Here is a 25677-nt window from a genome sequence, read left to right as displayed (position 1 = left end):
AGCAAGGGGCAAATGACACCAGGGCAGCAAAACCAACCCTGTACGTCCGGCGCCCTGGCCCTGGGGGAAGACAACAGCTATTCTTCGATTCCTTTATTCAGAAAGTACAGACAGAGGGGCGTCTGCTTCTAAACTCGAGTCACAGGGAAAGGCGGCGCTGAGATAACCAAATGCAGGAAAACAGATGGTGGCTTCAGAGATGTGAGAGGATCCGTCACACACGGACAGCGCTACTACACACGGTAAAGGTCTGACACACTGCCTCCCGCTGGAGACGCCACGGAGAGGTCAGACGTGAGCAAGGGAAATGAGCCACGCGGCCTCAGGGAGCACAGCCCAGCACCCCGGCCTGGCGGATGGGCGCCTCCAAGTCTTCTGTCGCATTAGCAAAGCTTTTCCACCTGTGCGATGTGTCTTTCCTCCTGCAGGTGGTGGGGAGGGAGGCAAACGACACACCCCTGGCCCCAAAGACGGTCTTTAAAATGCAGAGAGGGGAGCTCCCACCGTGGTTCAGTGGTTAATGAATCTGACTGGGAATGATGAGGTTGCAGGTTCGATCCCTGGCCTTGCACAGTGGGTTAAGGATCTGGTGTTGCCATGAGCTGTTGTGTAGGTTACAGATGCGGCTCGGATCCCGAGTTGCTGCGGTTCTGGCGTAGGCTGGTGGCTACAGCTCCGATTGGATCCCTAGCCTGGGAATCTCCATATGCCGCGGGTGCGGCCTTAGGAAAGACCAAAAACTGCAGAGACGGTTTTATGTAGGTGTAGCCCAGCATACTGAATGACAAGCAAAACAGAGTCCCAAGGACACAAAGACTCTACGGGCCCACGTTCATGTGGGTCTAACGGTACCAGACGCACAGAAAAGCTGTTCCATGAGAGCAGCTCTTCCAGGAAACAGCAGTCAAAACACATCTTCGGAATGGCTATAGTTAGAAGGGCTGGCTCTCCAGGTACAGACAGGAATTCACTGAGCCCGGCATCTGGTCCCTCGCACACCCCGCCCAATGAAAGCGCCAGTGGTGGGTGGTGGGGGCGGTGGGGGGGGGGAGCGAGAGCAGGAGGACCAGCACAATGCGGATTCCTACAAACCCAGCAAAGCCCTGGTATCATCTTGATACTCATGGTAACATCAGCCGGGTAATAGCAACCCCGTCCTTGGATCACCCACCCAATCTTTATTTTGGGAACAGCTGAAATCAAGAGAAATCTATTTATTTAATACGTTAAACAAAAGCTGTCGAAGGGATTCCTCGAGAGTGGGAGCTGGATAGGGTGATTTCTCAAGTCCTGGCCAGCACCACGTGCCTAGGGGTCAATTCCGCTTCCCTTCTCATCACCAGCGATGACACACGCCCAGGCGACCCAGAGCAATGGAAGTGCCAGGATGTACGTGAAGGGCTGCTACGACCGAGGAGGAATTCACCAGCCTCAGAAAGCGTCTCTGGGGGAGTGTGGGTCCAAAGCCTGGAGCCGAGGGCTGTGAGCAAGGGACCGAATTCCGAGGGTCCACAAGGTGCAGAGTTAAGGGCAATGACCACACCTAGTGGGGAGCACAGTCATGATAAATGCAAACCGGGGCAGAGCCAGGTACTGAGGAGTCCAACAAAGTTGGGGGTACATGAAGCAATTTACGATAAATAAGCAAGTATCAACCTGCCCTTTGGAAAAGGGGAAGATGATCATGAGTTAAGCTGTTCCCTGCGGTGCAAAGGAGGTGAGCAGAACTCCGCGGGGCGAGGCGGCGTGAGAGCCTTCCGCCCGTCCAGAGAGGCCGGGATGCAGGAAGGAGTGACCTCCACCGTGTCTGTCTGTCTCCCTCTGCAGCGCTGCACCCCATCCCACGCTGTCAGGTCTCTGCTTCGGGTTCAGACCTGCTCGCTTCCTTTTTCTCTCTTTCTTTTCTCCTTTCCTCTTCTCTCTTTTTTTTTTTTTTTTTTTTTTTTTTTTTTTTTTTTAAGGGCCGCTCCTGCGGCATATGGAGGTTTCCAGGTGAGGGGTCGAATCTGAGCTGTAGCCACCAGCCTACGCCACAGCAATGCTAGATCTGAGCCGTGTCTGCGACCTACACCACAGCTCACGGCAATGCTGGATCCTTAATCCACTGAGCGAGGCCAGGGATCAAACCTGTGTCCTCATGGATGTGAGTCAGATTCCGTTCTGCTGAGCCGCGATGGAAACTCCCCCTTCTCTCTTCCTTTAAAGCATCGCTCCAGGCCCCGGCCCCTCCCTTTCAGCAGTGCCCTCCTTCCCACTGACTATACAAGCTTCCTTCACTACCAAAGCAACTCACCAATCCGATTTAAAATGTGTGATTGGATCTGTGCTTTAGAATGTAACTACGGATCAGAATCAGGATTTCAAAGGAGCATGGGAGTTGCTGTCATCGTGGCGCAGTGGAAACAAATTCCACTAGGAACCATGAGGTTGCGGGTTCGATCCCTGGCCTCGATCAGTGGGTTAAGGATCTGGTGTTGCCGTGACCTGCGGTGTAGGTCGCAGACATGGCTCGGATCTGGTGTTGCTGTGGCTCTGGTGTAGGACAGCAGCTGCAGTTCCGATTCGACCCCTAGCTTGGAAATCTCCATATGCTGCAGGTGTGGCCCTAAAAAAAGACAAAAAGACATACAGAAGGAGCACGCTCCTGACAGGCCCCTTGGGGAACCTGTCGGAGCTGAGAAGGCTTAGGGGGCAGGGAGTCAGGAACCTGGCAAGGAACAGCAGGTGGGATGGGGGGGCCACCCTAAGGAAACGGGAGAAACTGCTCTCCTGCCACCACTGAGCTCGTCTTGGCTGACCCACCAGCCTTTTCCTCAGTCCCATCCTTGGCCTCCCCCCTCTTTCAGAACAGACTCGGACGACCTCCAACTCAGGGTCCAAATCCCTTTAGATTGATGTGTTTTGCCAGCTCTCCACTGATTTTGCCTACTCTTCTTCTCTTTCCTTTGCTGCCTCCTCTTCCTTCTTCTCCTCCATACCCTGGACCCCAGCCCCTCCTGTGGGACTCGTTCACTGTCAGCCAGTGTCCAGCACCAGCTGCATCCCGGGCCCCACCTCTCCTTGGCTTCTAGGGCATCTTCTCAGAGCCGGAGGCATCGCTGCTTGGACGTCTTGAATTTTACTATCACCTCCTCTCCCCACCCCACACCCAGCCAAATGGGGCTCCTTTCCAGGCCACCCCCGTAGAATCATTATCTCCTCATCTCCAAAACCAGGACCCTCAAGGCACCTGTGCCCATGGCATCCTCCCTTCCTGCGCTCTGCTTTCTTCACAACGTTCCCCACCACCGCCTCTCCCTCTTCCTTCTCAGACTCCCACGGCGTCACCCAGATATCTGATCATCTCCTGGCTGGTTTCTCTGCCTTTAATCGTTCTCCCTCTCCAATCCCAACTACAGATGCCGCCAGACTTGTTTTCCCAGAACTGCTTTCATCACGCCACTTCCGTCCTCCAGATCCCATTTGCTTATCACACGAAATCCAAATTCAAATTGTTCCCCGGCCCCTCAGCAGCCATTCCCATCTCTTGATCCCATCTGGTTCTTCTCTGCTCAGTTCATAACTTCTGGCAGGCCAGAATCCTTGCCTCTTATCCCACACGTCTGTGTGTCCCTCTCCCCATCCTGTGATGCCTCTTCCCTCTCCTTTTCAAATCCCAAACATCCTCCGAGTTCAGTTCACTCTTTTTCGCAGCAGCGCCTCCAAGCCTCTTCCTGATCGGGAGCTCCAGGCTGCTCTCTGCTCCCCTAGCCCTGGCCTCTGCACAGGAGCCAATGCACCAGCCGTCTTCTCTCTGGCATTGTGGGTCACTATCACGCTGCTCACAGAGGCTCGGGGTGACCCAAATATCCCTTTGGACCGTGTCTACTCAGTGTTTCACTTCACTGGTCCAAACCCTGGGGCCTGCCCCATGTTGAGCTTCCAGCCCTCACCTTTAGCTCCTCATCCCCAAACCAGGCAGGACCTGGACATATGCCTGCACCTAAATGACCCCTGGCCAGGATGCCCCGCCGGCTAGACCGTGGCTCTCGCTGGTCTCTGGTTACACAGTCCAATCACTGCCCACAATTCAGCTTCAGTTCTTCCCCCGGGAATGTTTTTGGTGCATTTCAGGACTCTTCTTTTTCTGCACTCACTGTCCAGAAAACCTAATTGTTCCTGCCATAGTGGTTTGATGTCCAAAGAAGCTGTAAGCTTCTTGATGAAAAAGCCATGGCATCTTCTTTTCCAGGACCCAGTGCCACATACTAGGTGCTCACCAAAATACAACTGCTTGACTTAGTCTGTCTCACATCACGTGCTTGGCCACCGTTCTTCCAGATTCCCTTTAAAAGTTCCAGGAGTTCCTGTCGTGGTGCAGTGGTTAACGAATCCGACTAGGAACCATGAGGTTGCGGGTTCGGTCCCTGCCCTTGCTCAGTGGGTTAACCATCCGGCGTTGCCGTGAGCTGTGGTGTAGGTTGCAGACGCGGCTCGGATCCCGTGTTGCTGTGGCTCTGGCGTAGGCTGGTGGCTACAGCTCCGATTGGACCCCTAGCCTGGGAACCTCCATATGCCGTGGGAGCGGCCCAAGAAATAGCAAAAAAAAAAAAAAAAAAAAAAAAAAAAAAAAAGTTCCAGATTAGGGGCTGGGAGAGCCAGGCTCTACACTGGAAGTTGCCATGTACCTACTTTGTGCTCCTGGCTGAGTCTCTTAATTGTGATGAGCCTGGTTTCTCAACTGTAAGATGGTAGGAACGATTCCTACCTGGTCGCCTTATATTTGGGGGTAAAGATCAGAGGCAATGTCAATGTATGTAGCACTATTAATTATAAGCTTAATCCACTCCTTCACTCATGGAATTATTTAATGTAATAGAAATGACCAAGCTAGGGAGTGACGATGAATCAAGAGTTTTCAATTCCACTGAATTATTTTCATAGAATAACCGCCATCAGAAATGGGAAGGCAGGAGTTCCTGTTGTGGCCCAGCGGAAACGAATCTGACTAGCATCCATGAGGACACAGGTTCGATCCCTGGCCTCGCTCAGTGGGTTAAGGATCTGGTGTTGTCGTGAGCTGTGGCAGATGAGGCTTGGATCCCATGTTGCTGTGGCTGTGGTACAGGCGGGTGGCTACAGCTCGGATTCACCCCCCAACCTTGGGAACCTTCTAAAAAAAAGAAACGGGAAGGCAAGAACAAAATTTTCTTCATAGAAACTAACTTCATGCCAATGTTACTGGAATATTAGGCATTTTTTTTTTGTGTGTGACAGGAGTGAGCCTTTGGAAGCACAGATTTGATTTATTAATAAGAGATGTCATCCTGAGTAAAGATCAGGGGAAACTGGAATTCTGATGGATACAGCAAAGGTGGAAGACACTTCAAAGGTGAGTTCTGTACATTCCTAATCCTGAACGCCCACTAGTACAGCTGCCTTCTTCAATTCTCTTCAGGCAGAACCCCAGGAGGCTGCTAAACCACTTGATTGCTTCATTTCATTTCATTTCATTTCATATTTTGGCCAACGATCAGGGATTGAACCTGTGCCACAGCAGCTACCCGAGCCATAGCAGTGACAATACCGGATCCTTAACCTGCTGAGCCACCAGGGAACTCCACTTAATGATTTTCTTTTTTCTTTCCTTTTCTTGTCTTTTTAGGGCTGCACCTGCTGCCTATGGAGGTTTCCAGGCTAGGGGTCGAATCGGAGCTGTAGCCACTGGTCTACACCAGACCCACAGCAACACCAGATTTGAGCAGCGTCTGTGACCTACGCCACAGCTCACGACAACGCAGGATCCTTAACCCACTGAGTCGGGCCAGGGATGGAGCCTGTATCCTCATGGATGCTAGCCAGATTCGTTTCTGCTGAGCCACTACGGGAACTCCACTTAGTGATTTTATATTGGAAAGCCGGGCACCGTCAGTCTTTCTCAAGGAGGGTTCTCCACCTGAGCCGCAGAACACAGAGTCACCTGGGTCACTATTGCCTTCACGGGCCCCCAGGCACCCAGCGGAGAAGATGACTCATTACACACAATGGGCGTCCGGGTCGGGAGGGCTTCACTCTCCCCCGAAACCCTGGCTGGGGAAGGCTGGATGGTGATCAATGGACATATTTCTCAGTGAGGCCAACAGCATGTGGCCAAAACCAACAGGGCCCCTGTTTCTTTCTGCCACCAAGGGCAAGGGGGCAGGAGGAACGTTCTTTATGGCAGAGCATGACCCTGAGGAATGGAGTCGCTTCTCTGCGCCCCCTGCATCCTCCGTCTTTCCCGGGAGTGGCGTTTCTACCTCTGCCCTGCCCTGCATCCCAATCAGGCCATTCAGACCAAACTCAGGTATGCGTGTCTGCAGCTGTTCTCAGGAACGACTTCATGGCATTCTGGCTCTTTCTGTGCTCATTTCAGGTCTCTTAAGTGACCTTTTTCAGGTCCATCCTTGTACGAGGTTCTCCAGGCCCTGAGCCCAGGGGTTGGCAGAGCTCTGACCCCAGGCTGCGGTGGCAGCTTTTCTAAGTCAGGACTGAGACTCTTCCCCGGGCTCCTGGTGTCCCAGGCCAGGCTTGCAGTTAAAACGATCATCAGGTCACCACCTCACGTCATCCTACGACTTCTGCAGCCGAAATCCTTTCCCTCTTTATTCCCAGTCCTTGGACGGTACCTTTCTAAGGGTGTGTCCCAGCCGGTGACCTTTCCGTGAAGGAGAGGCAGCCTGCCTCTCTCCTGCCCTTTCTTCCTGTCCTGCCTTGTTCCTTTATTCGGCTCTTCCGGACCCCTCTGCACACGCCATCCTCACACAGGGGTGTGGAGAAAAGGGAGCCCTTCCACACTCTGGGTAGAAATGTAAATTGGTGCAGCCACTACGGAGAACAGTCCACATGTGCCTTAAAAAACTCACAATAGAACGGTATACCATATAACCCAGCAATCCCACTCCTGGGCATGTACCTGGAGAAAACAATAACTGGAAAAGATACACGCGCCCCAGTGTTCACTGCAGCACTATTTACAATCGCCAAGACATGGAAGCAACCTCAGTGTCCATTGACAGAGGAATGGATTAAGTAGATGTGGTACATATATACAATGGAATACTACTCAGCCGTAAAAAAGAATGAAATTATGCCATTTGCAGCCACACACATGGACCTAGAGATTATCATTGTAAGAAAAGTCAGATGGAGAAAGACAAATATCTATGATATCACCTAGGACTTCCTGTGTGGCTCACAACATATGGTATCACTTATATGTGGAATCCAAAAAAAAATGATACAAATGAACTTGTTCACTTGGGTCTGTGAACACAAAGATTCACAGACATAGAAAGCAAACTTAGGGTTACCAAAGGGGAAAGGCAGCGGGGAGGGATAAATTAGTAGGCGTTTGGGATTAACGTATACACACTACTATATACAAAATAGAAAGTGACAAAGACCTACTGTATAGCACGGAAATCAATTCGATATTCTGTAATGACCTACATGGGAAAAGAATCTGAAAAAGAATGGATATATGTATATGCATAACCGAATCCCTCTGCTGTGTACCAGAAACGAATATCATTGTAAATCAACTATACTCCAAGATAAAATAAAAATTAAATTAAAAATAAATAACACAGACCTCTTTACAGCTTCACACCGCATTACCGTGGGTTAAAAGCAGCCCCTATCCTTCCAACTCTCTTATTTATAATTTGGATATGGAGATTCAGGGTGGTGTGTTCGTTCCACAACTCAACTCAAAAATCACCTTTGGATAAGTTTACTTAGCAAGAATTTTTTACATCAAATACAAACTGTTCACTGGTTGGCAATATGACCTTTGCCAGAAGTGCCCCCCGCACCGCCCGCCGCCCGCCACCTGCCCAGGGTATAGCCTAACCATTCATGGGTGCTATTGCCTGTTTCCTGGGAAATCAGCAAAGGGAGGGAGTGAGGGAAGGGCAGCCTTGAGGAAGAAAGAAAAAGCCTTTGGGGTTTCAAGTGGGACACAGCAGACACATGAGAACAGTAAAAATAGTCAATTCAATTTTTCACCCTGGAAGCTCAGAACAAACTCAAATAGAACTTGCAGGACCACAGCAGAATCTGCTGTGGTGTCCGCCACAGGACATTTGCTTTCTCCTCGCATGTGACTCGGACTTCATTCAAATCCCCTCTGTAGAAAGGAATGAGGAAGAGAAATAATAGAATTAAAATCACTGCTTGCTCTCTGCCCACCAGGCAGGGGACAGCGGCTGATCCGGGGTCCCCCACACAGCCGCGGCAGTTGGACTGCTGTTGCCGTGGGGCCGGCAGGTCTCTGATACTCAGAAGCTGGATGCGGCACCTGTGATCACGTGTCCTCCACAACCCAGAGGCTTCCAAACCCTGTCTCGATGGCTGAACTCCTCTGGGGCTCAAGGTTCTGTAGGCTAGTGCCGAGAGAGGTGGGGGCGACCTCCTGCCCAGGGAGCAGCCGGGCTAGAGACTCAACAAGGAAAGAATTATTCCAAGAAACAGAACATATCTGAGCTTCCCTGGCAGATCCGATGACAGGGAAACTCAGAGGCCTCAGATCTTGGCAGGAGATAGGAAGCGGTTTGAGCAGCAACCAGGGGAGCTGCGTACAATGAAGGGAAACAAAATACGAAAAGTCCGAAGAACATAAACAGGGACGTTCCCTTCTCGGAGCTGCCGTGTCACATTCCAGAGGCTCCCGGCTCCGAACAGACACTCTTTATTCCAGACAATTCCGGTGGTGTGCTGGCACTCGGACGCGGGGGGCGGGGTGGAGAGGGGATCTGTAACATCGGCAACTTCTGTGGTCTAAACACTGTCCCCGAGGCTGACTTCAAGCCACCAACAGTTTAACTCCCGGCTTGCCAAACTCCTGATTATTTCACTAGCAGCCCCTGCACGTTGCTACAAGCCACCGGCACACCACTGGCTAACACCTAGGTAACCATGCAGTACAGCCCTGGACCCAACGGCGGAGTCTCTCCTATAGAATCCCTGGCAACGCTTCATCAAAGCTCTGTTTAATCTTCCACTGATGAGCTGCTCACAGAGTCCAAATGTGCTTACCCTAATTCCCTATGTGTGGTTTGTTTGTTTGTTTGTTTGTTTGTTTGCTTTTTAGGGCCGCACCCGAGGCAAATGGAAGTTCCCAGGCTAGGGGTTGAATCAGAGCTACAGCTGCCGGCCTACACTACAGCCACAGCAATGTGGGATCTGAGCTGCATCTGCCGGCCTACACCACAGCTCATGGCAATGCCCGATCCTTAACCCAGTGAGCGAGGCCAGGGAGCGAACCTGCATCTTTATGGTTCCTAGCCAGTCTCCCTTCTGCTGCGTCACAATGGGAACTCCAAGCTGCTGTATTTTTTTTTTTTTTCCTTTTTAGGGCTGCACCTGCGTCATATGGAGGTTCCCAGGCTGAGGGTCCAATTTGAGCTGTAACTGCTGGCCTATACCACAGCTACAGCCACAGCCACATCAGATCTGAGCCGTTTCTTCGACCTACACCACAGCTCAAGGCGATGCTGGATCCTTAACCCACTGAGCAAGGCCAGGGATTGAACCTGTGTCCTCATGGCTGCCAGCCAGATTTGTTTCTGCTGAGCTGTGATGGGAACCCCGAATTCCCTAAGTGCGTTCACTGGAGGAGGGCAGGATAAATCCGCCTGTCTGTGGCGGTGTCTTCCGCAGGGCCCCCCTCTACATAGACAGTTCCCAGGAATCTAGAGGTGTTTCTTCTCCTTGCTAACAACCACCGCCCTTCACATCAAAAGTAAAACTGGCCCCTCACAATAAAACGAACATACATTGCTCCACATGCAATGCGACCCAAATACAAAGCAATGAGACTATCACCTCCCTTGTTCTAAATACTGTGTTTTTCTTACTCTGTCCTCAGATTGCATTAACCCTTTTTTTTTGTCTTTTTGCTATTTCTTGGGCCGCTCCCGCGGCATATGGAGGTTCCCAGGCTAGGGATCCAATTGGAGCTGTAGCCACTGGCCTATGCCAGAGCCACAGCAACGCGGGATCCGAGCCGCGACTGCAACCTACACCACAGCTCACGGCAACGCCGGATGGTTAACCCACTGAGCAAGGGCAGGGACCGAACCCGCAACCTCATGGTTCCTAGTCGGATTCGTTAATCACTGCACCACGACGGGAACTCCGCATTAACCCTTTTGATAGTCATTATCCTGTACCAACCACTCATCCTTACAAAACTGTTCCCTCCAACACCCCCCATCATCCCAAAGTCTATTTTTTGGGCCACACCCTGCATCATATGGGCCAGGGATTGAACCCATGCTACAGCAGCAACCTGAGCCACAGCAGTGTCAATGTCGGATCCTTAAGTTGCTGAGCCACCAGGGGACTCCTCCAAAGTCTTTTTAACATGCTCCCCAACTAATTCCGGTTTCCTCCATGAATTTTTTTTTTTAAAAAACACTATGCCAAGACTGGATTATTACTACATGTATACGGTGAGCTTGCGCATGCTGCTGTCCTGTTGAAATCTTTTTCAGTTTTGATGCTATCACCCAGAAACTCAGCGATTCTTCCAAAGTCTGTGTTACCCACAAACTTGCCAAGCGAGCCTCCTGTGTCCTCATTCAGGTCACTCGCTTTGGCGGAATTGGGCAGCACGCTCTAAGAGACCTCCTGCTGCTCGGAACAATTCTCTCAACCGTGATCTTTGAGTGTGCCCCTCCCACCAGCTGAGAGGCACCCAGCTCTGCCACTGTCCAGGCCATGTTCCACATAGAGTTTCAAACAACGGTCAAATGCGGAGCTGAAAGTTAGAACGTATTTTTAGCAGAAGCACACTATATAAAGCTAAGGACGTGCCTGTTACCCACCCTCCCCCTGCAGATCGATCTCTCCAAAAATGTTATGAAGAAAATAACTGGGGCTTGAGGACAGTTCCATAGCGGATCAGAAACTCCTTGCCTGTTAATTCCTCTTAGAATCTTCTTGGGCATCAATAGATTTACCCCTCAGGTTAGCCAGCACCTCGACTCCTGCAAGTCTCTCTTGGGCTTGCTCTCCTGCAGACACTGCCACACCAAGTTTCCTAAAATGCCACTCTCTTCATGTGGCCCTGTGTTCAAGACGCGCCTGGCATCCTAGCGCAGGTCTTCTCTGTGACTCTGGGGTCCCTCTGTCATCTGGCTCCATCATCCCACCTGTGCCCCCCACCCCCGGCTCTATTTCTGGCAGCTGCCTCCACCCCTTTTTTTGTCTTTTTGGGGCTGCACCCGAGGCATATGGAAGTTTCCAAGCTAGGGGTTTAATTGGAGCTGTAGCCTCTGGCCTGTGCCACAGCCACTGCAACATCAGATCTGAGCTGCATCTGTGATCTACACCACAGCTCACCCAATGTCGGATCCTTAACCCACTGAGTGCGGCCAGGGATTGAACCTGTGTCCTCAGGGATACCAGTCGGGTTCACTACCACTGAGCCACAAGGGGAACTCTGAGGCAGCTTCCCTTCTGTCCACTGCTGGCTACACGAAGTCCTGTTTCCACCTCTCTCAGCCCCTAAAATCGCCCTGCTTTCTGTCCAACTGCGTCCTACCTAATCTTTAAGGTGCACCGCCAGGCCCCTGCTCAGGAAGCTTGTCCGATCACTGCTGGTCCTTTCTGACGTCCGCCTTCCTTATACAATATTTGTTTGCATGTTTACAGCCGTGTCATCATGACTAATGGCCTTGACAACTTGAAGGCTAGACTGGAGACCACCAGGCTGAGCCCTGCTTTTAGCTCAGAAGAGAGTTTCCACCCGCAGAGGTGGCAGCAGCAAGGTGTGGCTGGACAGCCCCAGGACCCGGGTCCGAGCGACAGCTCCGCCACGTGGGAGCTGTGTGACCCAGCTCACGGGCTCCTCCACTGCCTGAGGGGTCAGATAGGAGGCTATATTGCACGCTCTTTAGAAAGAGCCACTCGGCTCTTGGCTGCTGGGGTTCTTGCTAGCACCCCTCAGCTAAGGTGAGTTAACTGTGCTTAACTGAGTTAACTGTGGGTGGAGACGGGCTTTATTTAGCTTTAAAGCTATTGATGTGCCTTGGGGAACAAACTTTAAGTGATAGCTTCAGGTAAAACTGGGTACATGAGACATTAGAAACAAGCGGACTGACAAACACAAACCATGTCGGAGCTAAATTCAGTCCGAATCTGGGGTAAAATTGAACCTTGAGGGATTAGCGCTTTCCACCTCAACCCTGGAAACCTGGAGACAGGGTCACTGATAAGAAGCAACGGGCCCAGACACCTCCTAAACTCGATCTCCTGGTTTCTCGCAAGCCCACCTTTTTTTTTTTTTTTTTTTTTTTTGGTCTTTTTAGGGCTGCACTTGCAGCATATGGAAGCTCCCAGGCTAGGGGTCGAATCGAAGCTGCAGCCGCCAGTCTACATCACAGCCACAGCAATGTGGGGTCTGAGCCACCCCTGTGACCTACACCACAGCTCATGGCAACACCGGATCCTTAACCCACTGAGCAAGGCCAGGGATCAAACCTGTGTCTTCATGGATGCTTGTCGGGTTCGTCAACCACTGAGCCGTAACGGGACCCCTCAAGTCCACCTCTGTTTTGAGAGCTCTCGGAACTTTTTCTGTACATGGCCCTCTGCCCATAAACGGCCACAAGCCTGCTGAAGTGGTGCCTGGGCCTCTCTCCAAGCGGCTGCTCCACGGGGGTGGAGGTGGGCACCTGCTTCATCGCCGCCCTCTTCGCATCTAAGCACCCACCCCTCATCTTCCTTTGCCCCCTCATCTGCTTTTTTTCCTGCCCTCCTTTCTGTTAACTATTCTCCAAGAACTGTTTCCCCCTGAAGCCTCTCTCCCTCCTTCTAACAACGTGGCTTCTGCCTGCGATTTCCCTGTGGGGTCACGGCGCGTCGCCTCCACTGGTCTCTGCTGCACTGAAGTGGCTCTGAGGCCGCACCGTGGCCTGTTTCTCTGCTGTCCCTGTCCCCCTCTCCGCCACGGACTTAATCCTCCCCTTGATTTTCGCGGCTTTTTCCTTCTGCGTGCCAGCTCGTCCAAAGCGCACCAGACAGACACATCTAATCTCTGGCCCCGACTGCTCCTGAATTCGATACCTTAATTGTCCAAATGAACAGCCTGCTGATACTGGATATTTACAACACGCCAAACGAACAGCTCAGAATCCCTCCTCCGTCCTATTAGAGGTACCCTGTCCCCAGCCTGTCATCAACACCGACACAACCACAGTTTCCAAATGCTTCAAATTCCTTTCCCCCGGCTACCCTTCCCCCTTCTTATCTCACACTCGATAGGTTAGGAAACCGAGCAGATTCCTTTTGTGTAAAATAGCTGCCTTTGCTGCGTCTTCCTCATTTTCTCAGCAGACACCATAGCTATGCAGGCACTGACCCAGCTCTCCCGGACGCAGCCACGCTCATCAGCTCATCCATCCCAGACTCACAGCTGTTTTCCCCTCACCCACTTCCCAGAAATCCACCCCTGCCCTTTATTCTCACCTCAGCACCCAACGCACCCCCTTGAATTGTATCTGGTACTTAACTTTCTCCTACATGCACAGTCACGTCGGCTGGGACACCAGGGCCATCTGCTCATCTTGAGCACTGAGAACATTCTTCAGTTACTCCGTTTCCAAACTAGACTGTAAGCTCTTTCAAATAAGTCAGTAAGCAGATCTTTTTTTTTTTTTTTTTAAAACACGGAGATGCCCCTTAATGGTGCTTTCAATAGAGCAATGCCTCAATAGACCCTGCTCAATAGACCCTGCTGACGGGCAGTGACTGTTAGTAGCCAGAAGCCAATTTCTACAAAGGCGAGCAGTAAGGCACAAACAAAAGGACATCAAGAAAAGGACAGAGATGACATGGTAAGCAGGATTCTGGAGACTGCAATTTTTCAAAATAATTTATCAATATATATGAAGGGCAATTATTTTACTATTTGGGTTCCCTCCTTTAATTAAGAAGGCTGAGAAGAGTATTAGTCAAATCAGTTTTGCATGGGGTGGGAATGTCAGTCTATTTTTAACCTGCAACCAGCGGCTACGAGTCGAGTCGGGGCCTTCTGAGACTTGCGAAGTGGCTGGGCCAAGGTGCCACCTTGCGAGAGGGGCTGTCTCTCTGTCGCTACGGTAACACGGAAAACCCCAGGCTCCCTAAAACCATTAGCAACCCTGTGACACTTCTTACAAGTCAGAGGTCAGGTGGCCAAATGTCATTTTATGGACTGGCAAATACCATCTCCTTCCTTGAGGTTGTAACTAGGCAGATAAGATACCACAGAACGAACTGTCCCACTGGGCAAATGACTTTCTGGGAGCTGGTAAGGGACTCTTAGAAATGCAGTCATTCTTTTAGGATGTCACAAGTGGAGGCCGTCATTTGTTAAGTGGCACCACGAGACACCTTATATTTGGCAATGTGACCGTAATCACTGACCAACCCTTTCGACGCCATGGAACAAAAACATGCTAGAAAATGTACTCAACAACCTCGTAACCATATTTAAAAAACTGTCAAAAAAAAAAATCTGGATTCTTGCTCTAACACAATAGCTTTTCTTTAATTTTTTTTTTTTTAATCTTTTAGAGCCACACCTGCTGCATATGGAGGTTCCCAGGCTAGGGGTCGAATCAGAGCTGCAGCTGCCTGCCTATACCACAGCCACAGCCACACCTGATCCAGGCCACACCTGCGACCTACACCACAGCTCATGGCAACACCGGATCCTTAACCCACTGAGAGAGACCAGGGATTGAACCTGCATCCTCATGGATACTCCTCAGATTCATTTCCACTGAGGCTCGATGGGAACTCCTGAACATTTTTTTTTTTTTTTTTTTTTTTTTTTGTCTTTTTGCCATTTCTTGGGCCGCTCCCACGGCACATGGAGGTTCCCAGGCTAGGGGTCCAATCAGAGCTGTAGCCACCAGCCTACGCCAGAGCCACAGCAATGTGGGATCCGAGCTGCGTCTGCAACCTACACCACAGCTCACGGCAATGCTGGATTCCCAACCCACTGAGCAAGTCCAGGGATCGAACCCACAACCTCATGGTTCCTGGTCGGATTCGTTAACCACTGCGCCACGACAGGAACTCCCTAAACATTTTCTATATAGTTGTCATCATCGTCCACATACAATTTTGCATTCTTTGGTCACCTGAAGTTTATCATTACTCTTGTACACTTCACACTTACAATCCAGAGTCCATCCCACTAGTAATATTCCATTTTTCAAACTTTTATTCTTCCTCACTTATTTGCTGATTTTATTGTCTCTGACATTCAATGTTTAGGAACAATAGTTGGATAATTTTATATATATATATGCATACACCTTTTAAAAAACCAATTACTTGGGATTTTAAGGAGTGAGATTATCAGGTGAGAGGATATATAAATATTTACGGCTGCTGTTATAATTTGCTAAGCTGACCTTTAGTAGGATTGTACAAACGTATAGTTCTAAATTCAATTTTGTAATTTTTGATTTACCTCTTGTGCTGAGTCACTGCTGCAGGATCCAAAAATAGCAACTGCCATTTCAGAAGTGGCACTGACGTGTTGGCTTTTATAAAGAGAAAACAATAACCAAGGGTAAGCTCTTAAAAAAACAACTACAGTCCCTGGAAAAGGTGTGTACGTTCGTATAATACACACAACACACTGGTTAATTTCCTTTACCCAGAGAACCATCTGGTTTCATAGGCAATGAGCTGTGAGTACATTCTATTTTACCAGGGCTATCTTCTAGGTAAGAGGGAAGAGAGCACTTATTTATATATGATACACATCAATTTCAATCAACAATATCTTACGTAACAATAGATAACTTCCTATTAACCAAGTAAGTATGATTAATGTTACATGTTGTGGGAAACAGACTGGACTTTTTATTTAAGCCGGTGTCTGCTGAGATATCTCTCACTGATAAATGTGCTTTATCGCATTTATGTCTTCCAGATTGACAGGGAGAAATTAACAAATGCAATCAGTTCTATTAGAGTTTAATGCCATTGAGTTTGTGATTAAAATTACAAATGTTATTCAGATTTTCTGGGATTGTTTGGCTTGTGTTAAAAATTGTACATTAGATTGGATATATGCTGTTCTATTTATATCTTTTTATTTTTGCTTTTTAGGGCCGCTCCTATGGCATATGGAAGTTCCCAGGCTAGGGGTCAAAGTGGAGCTGCAGCTGCTGGCCTACACCACAGCTCACAGCAATGCTAGATCCTTAACCTACTAAGTGGGGCCAGAGATTGAACCCGCATCCTCATGGATACTAGTCAGATTTGTTACCTGCTGAGCCACAACAGGAGCTCCCTAGTTGTTCTGTTGAGTTAAGACAAAATCCAGCGTTGAATTCAACTGCTTGGAAATGGTGAAGAAAGGACGGCTGACTATCTTTTATTCCTCTAAATGTAACTATTTACATTGACTGGCTTCTGCCGAATGCCTTTCGAAGGTCAAGATATTCTGAAAATACTCAACCACCGAAGAATTCAGGTAGCAGGATCAACTTGACCTGTGCTTTCTAATGTGAGGTGTGGAATTTACAGAAGGCCCAATTCAATTTTCTTATCAAAAACAAGACCAAGAATGCGGCCTTAAAACCCCTTCCTGTAGGTGAATGAATCCCGTTAGCTAACACCTACATTAAAAAACGAAGGGGAGTTTCTGTTGGGGCTCAGCAGTAACAAACCCGAATAGTATCTATGAGGACGCAGGTTCGATCCCCGGCCTTGCATAGTGGGTTACGGATCCGGCTTTGCTGAGAGCTGCAGTGTAGGTCGCAGATGTGGCCTGGATCCCACAGTGCTGTGGCTGTGGTGTAGGCTGGCAACTATGGCTCCAGTTCGACCCCTAGCCTGGGAACGTCCATATGCCACAGGTGCAACTCTTAAAAAATAATAATAATAAAAAATAAATAAAAGGAGGGCTTATGGTTTTGGGTAGGGGTGACCTTCCTGGAGGGGCCTCAGAGCCCTCCTCCCTTGCAGGTGACCACAACCTATCCCTGAGGCCAGCGGGTCACTGTGTAACTCAGCCCCCTCTTAAGTTATTTAAAAGGATGAACCATAAACAGAAGCCATGCTCTCTCGCCTTGAGGCGCTGAGGGTCTGGCAGGGACAGAAGCAGCTACACCAAATTCAGATCAGCAAAGACAGAGGTGACACGGAAAACCGATTTTCCCTTTGAGATTAAGATCCTAAAAACTGTCTTCTAAATGCGGCTTCTCAGGACTCATCTGTGAATGAGAAAACAAGTCTATAAACGGTGCTCCCAAACTTACCGCTTGAGTAAGGGTCTTAGAAGAGATTTGTGGGATGAAGCAGAGGGATGACTAAAACCCACATAAATGCGTGCGTTGGGGAGGGGGGGCATTCCTGGGTCCCCCCTGAATTGTTTCATGGACAACAATACCACCGGTCACAGAGAAATTAAGTGATAAAAGCTGAAAAGCACTAAGGCCCAGGACAGTCAAATAGATTGTATCTCACAAGGAAACTTTAATAATGCGAACTGCCATCAACTACGACGGGGAGAAAAGCCTGGGAACATTATCAACGGGTCACAGTGCGGCTTTTAGAGGAAATGGATTAAATATAAAGAGCTATTGATGGCAGTCATATGGCAATGAGGTCAACACGACAGCCAGGCACAGGCGTATCCATGGCTGAATTTTAAACCAGGATAATTGGGCTTTATTTACGTCTTGTCCCGCCCATCATATTCATCTGCTATTTACGGAGATTCTAAGACAGAGCAAAACACGGCACAATTAACAGGTGAAATGGATTTTTTTTACTAGCCCTACTAAAAGATTTGGTTTAAATTACTCTCCAAGCGCTTTTAGGCCTTTGGCAAGTGAGAACTGATAGGATAAACTCCAGACATTTTCAACTCTCTTGACGGGTTTGAGAGGCTGAGCTGAGACCGGTTCAGAGGTCAGACAAGAAGCCGTTCCTGCATAAGCGGACACCACCCCCCAAGTAACTGGCGGAGGGGTGCCCAAGTGAAAGGGTCCCCCAGGTCTGCACCCTGATTAAGATGCTGGACCCTGACATGGCACGTGTGACATGCTGTCATTACGGACCATTCCCCTGCGGCGGCGGCGGAGGGAGTGGGCACGGCTGTACCTCTTAGTCTCGATATTCAAACCAGATTGTTTTCAGCCACGTTTAAATACCTTCTCGTCTTGATTACAATTTGAAAAGTAACACACTTCAAACCCACAATTTGAAACAGTGCACCGAGGGAGTGATTTGCAACAGAAAGAACATTATGATATTTTTATCATACTTGAAAACAGAGTATTACACCTGGAATTCAGTGAAGTGAAACTGGCATGTCAAACATAATAGAAGGTTATAACAGTAAAAGGTAAAATAATTAAAAGAAATAGTAATTATACCCAAGACAGGTTTATAGAAAACAACATCGGTTAACTGCGTTTACAGACAGGAAAAGAGCTGCGAACGTGACATTTTCTCTAAGGCTGTGATTGGTCTTCGCCTTTCTGTCTGCCAGGCTCTATAAGGAGTGCTGAAGGTAGATCAGAAAATCAAAGCTGATTAAAAACTATTTATATGATTTGTGTGCCAATATGGGTTGGCCTCCCTTATGGTGCTTGCAGAGGTGAGTAAAGTTGTAGCAAAGTGAGTCCAAGGCGTTTATTAGAAATGAGCATTGCCAAGCTCCAGGCATCGAGCGGTATAGTTCAGATGGCAAGGCAGAGAGTCTGAATTCTTCCCATTGGTTCCCTAGAGGCAGACCTCAGAGATACTGCAGGTTTGCTTCCAGAATATCGCAAGAGAGGGAGTCACAAGACTTTCTGGTTTCTCAGGGCATGTAAAAGTTATTTTTACATTATACCGTGGTCTAGTAAGTGTGTTAAAGGTATACATCTTCATTAAAAAGTACTTTACTGCTAAAAGATGCTAACCATTATGTGACAATGCGGGGTTCTCACAAGCTTCAGTTTGGAAGAACTGCACTACCTGTGAAGTGCAATGAATCAGAGTATGCTTGTATTTATGGATCTAGTTTAAAATGACACATATGCGTTTTTGCATAAAATACTGTTCTGGATTTTATGAGTTTCATTTATTAATTTCTTATGGTTTGTCTCTAGCTCATTCATTCACTCAATATTTACCTGGTGGCCTCAGTGCAGACTGGGCATTTTTTTAGATGCTAGAGAGAATATAATGAGTAAAACAGACACATCCCTCAACATTCCTGCCCTCATGGAATTTACATTCTACCACATATGACACTTGGGTTTTTTTGGGTTTTGTTGTTGCTGTTGTTTTGTCTTTTTGTCTTTTCAGGGATGCACCCACGGCATACGGAGGTTCCCAGGCTAGGGGTCGGATCAGAGCTACAGCTGGTGGCCTACACCACAGCCACAACAACGCCAGATCCGAGCCATGTCTGCGACCTACACCACAGCTCACAGCAACGCCGGATCCTTGACCCACTGAGCGAGGCCAGGGATCGAACCCACAACCTCATGGTTCCTAGTCAGATTCGTTTCTGCTGTGCTACGACAGGAACTCCCACATATGACACTTGGGATGTTAGTAGAACTGATTACCTACTGACTCAGTGATTTGAAAATACATTACATTTACTTAGGTTAGCATGAAATTACAAAATATCTTCGATATGGAAGTCGAGTCAAATTTGTAAGAATAATTGGGACAGTTTTAAATATGTCATACCAACAACTACCACAAAAAGGTCAGTTCAAATCTTAAGAGTATAAGGACTTTAAAATTAAAAGTAACACTGTCATTAGAGTTCCCTCTGTGGCACAAGGGGATCCGAGGGCTCTCAGAAGGGCCAGGATGCAGGTTTAACCCCCGACCCAGCACAGTGGGTTAAAGGATCTGGCGTTTCTGCAGCCTAGGTCTGCACTGATCCCTGGCCCCAGGACTCCCGGCACAGCCACCCCCCCAAAATTATTTATTAATTTTAATTATTTATTTATTAAAATTATTTATCAATACTTTATTTATTAATAATTTAAATTATTTGTGTATTAAAATTATTTATTAATAATTAGTTATTAATTCTGGGGGTCAAGATCATCGAGCCGGAATCACAATTTATTCAGTCACTGAGGGCCGTTCCCCTACATGACCGCCTCCTCTTTAATACCTATTCTATTTATACAGAATTTACACTTTTACTCTTCTCGGTCATGGTATGATTTAGTATTTTTTAACGTGGTTTCCTCCTTGCAAAAAACAAGGCAAGTTGGAACAAAGCCAACAAGGCAAAATTACCACCTGCAACAATTAAGACAAATATTTTAACAGCAATAAATCTGTCTAGAACAGAAAGTCCCAGTGGTTAGAACAGTGGTGATTTGAAAACAGTGGTGAGAACATTTTTTTTATGGGGGGGGGATGGCCAATGATATTTTGATATGACAGACCTAGAGAGTGAGCCCACCGGGCTGGGGAGGGGGGTGGGGGAGATGGGGTGGGGACAGGGGAAGAGGGTCGGTGGGCAAGAAACCCCGCATGTTGGATGGCAGCACCCGAAGAGAGTGGCGGCGGCTCCTGACCTTGACGGGGACGCACTCTCACTCTCATTCATATTCTGCCAGCTCCCTCCCAGGGGAGAAGGCGGTGGCCTTCTGAGTACACAGCCAGTCCCCAGCGCTGCTTCCTTTCCTAAGACTACATGGGCGGCGGGGGGGGGGGGGGGGGGGGGGAGGTGCTGAGGGCTGGGGGAAACCCCTGGGCACTGGGGTCTGCGGGGGCCGCGTGGGTGAGGGCTCTGGGGAAGGAGGAGGGCGGCAGGGCTGGGCTGGCCCGGTGTCTGCATCTGAGTTCCCTCTCCCGGCTGCAGGTGGGGCTTCCCTGTCTTTCTATACCTGCAAGGGCAGGAGGGACCCTGAAGAAGTCTGTTTTTTTTTTTTTTTGGTCTTTTTTGTCTTTTTAAGGGCCTACCTGCAGCATACGGAGGTTCCCAGGCTAGGGGTCTCATTTGGAGCTGCAGCTGCCGGCCTACACCACAGCCACAGCAACACAGGATCCTTAACCCACTGAGCGAGGCCAGGGATGGAAAACCTGAAACCTCATGGCTCCGAGTGGGATTTGTTTCCACTGCGCCATGATGGGAACTCCGAAAGTCTGTTTTTAAAAGGTTTATTTCCAGCAAACCTGGCACTGGGTAAAGCCCATTTGTTAAGGGTGTTCAAAAACTTGCTGACTTTCGGTGTGGGGATCTTAAATATAAGCCAAGTAGAGAAGCGAAGATGTTGCGAGCCAAAAAAAGAAAAAAAATAGTGATGCCGTTGGGAACTCCTGTTGTGGCTCAGTGGTAGTGAACCTGACTAGTATCCATGAGGATGCAGGCTCAATACCTGGCCTCGCTCAGAGGGTTAAGGCTCCAGTGCTGCCAGGAGATGTGGCGCAGGTCACAGGTGCGGCTCCGATACCGCACTGTGTGTCTGTGGTGTAGGCTGGCAGCTGCAGCTCTGATTGGGCCCCTAGCCTGGGAACGTCCATGTGCTGTGGGTCTGGCCCCAAAAAGCAAAAAAAAAAAAAAAAAAAAAAAAAAAAGCCATGCTGATAACAAGACTTGTGCAGCCCGTCCTGGTTTACAAGGAGCCCTCCGACACCCCGCTCTGACCCTCAGGGCTGTGCCGAAGGCAGCTTATCAGCTCAGAGAGGTCAGATTTCACTCTGCAAAGTGAGCGGAGATTTTTGTTTTTCATCTTTTAATCCTTTCCATGATCCCACATATGAAGCAACAAGAAAATTAGACGAGAAACTGCGGGATACTGATTAGGTAAAGTGGGGAACTTAAAGAAAAGAGAGCTCCACCAGGGCCAAGACGGCCTGAACCCGTCCAAGAGGCGCGGTGTGAGCCGAGCCTGGACAAGCAGGGCTTCAGAGGGGAAGCCTCAGAGGGAGGGCCTGTGTGTGTGGCTAATGGAGCAGCGAGAGCACAGACAAGGGAACCAGGCAAGCCGTGTGCAGATGGGAAAAGACACACTGCAGACAAGGAACCCGTCTGGCCCCAGGTCTCAAACCTGGCACGGACCAAAGACGGCTTCGCCAGAAAGGAAGAAAAATGGACGCGGTGATCACAGTAATCAATTAGTCTTTTGTTTTCAAAGTCGGTTCCCAGAATGGATTACTTACTTCATTAAGTAGCAGAGTCTCCCTTGATTTGGGTCATTAATGCATATTACTAAAACCTGATTTGCGTTTCTCCAACTCATGCTTTCTGTACCCTTGATGGGGCTCAGGGTCAAGACCAGAAGGAGGGGCTCGATGAACTGGGGTGGTCCCCTCCCCTCCCCCGAGCCAGGCTCCTCCCTGGAAAAGCCATCCAACTGCACCGTCCTTGGAATCCAGACGCCTCAGCATCCGCCTCTATTGGTCTTAAAACTAACATTGGGTTAAATGTTCTCATCTTTTCTGTAGTTACATTGTGTCTAATTTTAGTCTTATTGTACCTGAATGACTGAAGGGGGTTCAACTGCTTTATCTGATGGATGTTGGTGCATCAGACAGACAGATGTTTGCTCCTACAATTATTAGCCTGATGGATTCTGACTAATTTATGGAACGAGATGGGGTATGTTTTCTCCAACAACACACCCTGCTCACTGACTGTATCATCGCCAAACATTTAGAGATGACTAGTTATGTTAAAAATACCAGCTAACCACTAACAGAGGTGTGGCTGGCTGAAGTCCTGGGCCTCAGGGCACAGACAGGTTGTGAGCTAGGACACCCATCCACCTACTAACAACACTAGAAGTCAGGGTATGGCCGGTTGGGTGGGGCTGATGTGAGTTCTTAAGAAAGACGAGAAGGGTAAGGGTTTCTTTTTTCATTTTTCTTTTTGGTCTTCTGAGGGCCACACCCAAGGCATATGGAGGCTCCTAGGCTAAGGGTCGAATCAGAGCCGTAGCTGCTGGCCTACGCCACGGCCATGGCAATGCCAGATCCGAGCCGCGTCAGTGACTTACACCAGAGCTCACGGCAACGCTGGATCTTTAACCCCTTGAGTGAGTCCAGGGAACGAACCTGTGTCCTCATGGATGCCAGTCAGATTTGTTTCCACTGAGCCACAAAGGGACTCTGGGGGTAAGGGTTTCTAGTCCAGGGATAAAGTGTGCCAAGCCACCTCTCAGCTGAGACTCAAAACCATGTACTTCCCGCCCTGATGCTTCAACAGGTGTGTGGACTAAGCTCCCCAGTGCCTTTCCTACACTCAGTTCCTTCTCCACCATGAACCACTCCCTGGTAACGTTCCCGACCCACAGGTCCATCAGGTCAGTCGCGTGCTCAGGGAACCAAGCACAGGCTGTCACCGTTCCTAATGGTCCTGTCGTAACCGTACTCATCCCTGCTCGTTCCTCTGGGTAGAGGCTGGCAGCCCCCTGTAAAGGGACACATAAGAAATATTTTTGGCTTTCAGGCCACATGCTGCAACTCACCTCGGCCAACACGGTGCAGAAAGAAGTAGCCATGGACACCTGGCCATGGACATGGCGGGGACACCTGTCGGCCGCCGGTGGGTGCTCAGTGCTGGGTATGCAAAGTGAAAGGCCAGTCTCGTGTGTGAGCTTGTGTCTACTGGGCTGACAGGTGGGTGAAGAGAATTCAGCAGGAGAAAGGAGCCCTGCCTCTGACTTGGCACCTTCTCTCTACAACGAAACACCTCTTGCTTCGCTATCGACACCCTGGAATAAAGGCCTCTCCGGAGGAGGCACCAAGGCCCCTCATATGCAGTGGGTACTGAAAAAACTACCAATTCTTGAAATGGCTCAAGCGAATTAAAGCACATTGAAACCATCAGTGCCTTAGGTCTGTCCGACACAGTCACGACATTTTCGAGCTTTGCGATGTCTCAATGTGTAACATACTTTGTTACGGTGAGGGGACAGATTCATAGAGAACATGACTGAAAACCAAACAGGAAATGAGTAGGAGCTGGAGGCTCATCTACGTGTTTCTTTACATATATCGAACGACAATGATAACAAAACAACAGCCCTGCGACCGTCCTTCCTGGGCGCGGCGACGTACTTTGCAGAGCAGCACTTGGCAAGATCACACCAAGGCGATGCCACTGCTCCGGGGTAGACGAGGGAGGTGCACACGGGCTGGGCTGGGAATCCTATGAGGGACGCCGAGTGCTGGGACGGACCCCTCTTTAAATTAGACCTCCTATCAAAACGCCGTCACAGGGGCCCTGCCGGTTATAAATGCGCTATACTGGACCGGGAGAAAATTCCAGGGGTGCTTACAAAACCTCGCTAGAAGCGTTAAACATTCCCAGCCGTTTTCATTATTTGTCATTCAGCAAATGTGAATATTTCTTTTTGTATTCCTACTGAAGCTTGAAATTAACATGGCTTTTTGTTTATTTCTTCATTTCTGCACCCTTGTCAGCTCATCTCAGGAACACACTTTGTTAGCTGGCTGCTGCAGAGCCAAAAAAAAAAAAAGGCCTAAAGACACTCACACCATGACTGGTAAAAGGCTCTGCATGAAATGCCATTTGTTCTCTAAGCTCTCAGAAGTAGAACATCCCTCTTAAAAGAAACTTTTAACACCTAGGATGCCTTTATCAAGAATCATTTTGACGCGGACCTTAGTGTCTATCGGCCCCCAAAGCCAGAACCCTGGAGGAAGAGCTTTCCCCAGATGATGCCAAGGGAGGGTATGTATGGGGGTGAAGGCTGGAAAGCGAGGGTGAACCAGGAATTTTCTAAGGCAAACTGATCTCCGGAAAATGCCCCTCCCTGCCCCCACCCCAAGACTTTAAGAGGAACTTAGCCTATATCTAGCATTTGCAAACCACTCTGGGGCAGGTCCCCTCGGCCCCAGGTCTGTTTCTAATTGGATCCAGCTGGCTTCCTGAGGACTCACCTCCACGAGGCCTCCTTCCCACCAGGAATCTGATTTACACCCCAGAAACACCAGATCCTTAACCCACTGAGCGAGGCCAGAGGTCAAACCTGTGTCCTCGTGGATCCTAGTCAGATTCATTTCCACTGAGGCACGAAGGGAACTCCCAGTCTTTTTTTTTTTTTGGTCTTTTTAGGGCCACATCCAGGGCACAGGGAAGTTCCCAGGCTAGGGGTTGAATTAAAGCTGCAGCTGCTAGCCTACACCACAGCCACAGCAACACTGGATCCAAGCCGCACCTGTGATCTATACCACAGCTCATGGCAATGTCGGATCCTTAACCCACTGAGTGAGCCTGAGGATGGAACCCAAGTCCTCATGGATCCTAGTGGGGTTCGTTACTGCTGAGCCAGGATGGGAACTCCTGCAGCCAATCACTTTTAACTTCACATTCAGATGGGACAAGAGCATTGGGAAGACAGAATCTTTCTCCTGCCTGGGCATGTGTATGTTCAAACACACTTTCTGAACTTCCTCACCAGCACAGGAGAGCACCGCCCTGCCGCCCCCTGCCCCCTTTCAGAACACAGCCCGAGATAAAGCTCGGAGGACAGCTTGATGGTGGCTCTGCCTGTCCTTCTGAGGCTGTGTCTCCCGTCTGTCACAAGGACCCAGGGCCACTGCAGTGCGCAGCATCCCCCAGCCCAGTGTGCCTGCCCGCGAATCTCCCAAGAAGATCGTGATTCATCCCTCTTGGCTGATGTTGACTCATGATCTGAAAAAGCCACT

The 25677-nt window shown here is 49.3% G+C and overlaps 1 protein-coding gene and 1 long non-coding RNA gene across 5 annotated transcripts in view; one reads left to right on the top strand and one right to left on the bottom strand.

Moving 5' to 3' along the window:
• HIPK2 (homeodomain interacting protein kinase 2) overlaps nt 1-25677 on the bottom strand; it is a 195239-nt gene that overhangs the window by 73951 nt on the left and 95611 nt on the right. The gene's annotated exons all lie outside the window — the stretch shown is intronic.
• Nucleotides 14527-19743, top strand: LOC146394908 (uncharacterized). The gene is made up of 2 exons (XR_014833649.1): nt 14527-14621; nt 16955-19743. It is a non-coding gene; the product is annotated as an uncharacterized LOC146394908 (long non-coding RNA).

Source organism: Sus scrofa, chromosome 18, assembly GCF_054392235.1.
Source record: "Sus scrofa isolate SSC_HxYL_T2T_F1_AM1 chromosome 18, Sscrofa_HxYL_maternal_Yorkshire_Landrace_v2.0, whole genome shotgun sequence".
Taxonomy (NCBI): Eukaryota; Metazoa; Chordata; class Mammalia; order Artiodactyla; family Suidae; genus Sus; species Sus scrofa.
The sequence above is the reverse complement of the archived record's forward strand: the minus strand, read 5'-3'. Positions and strand labels throughout refer to the sequence as shown.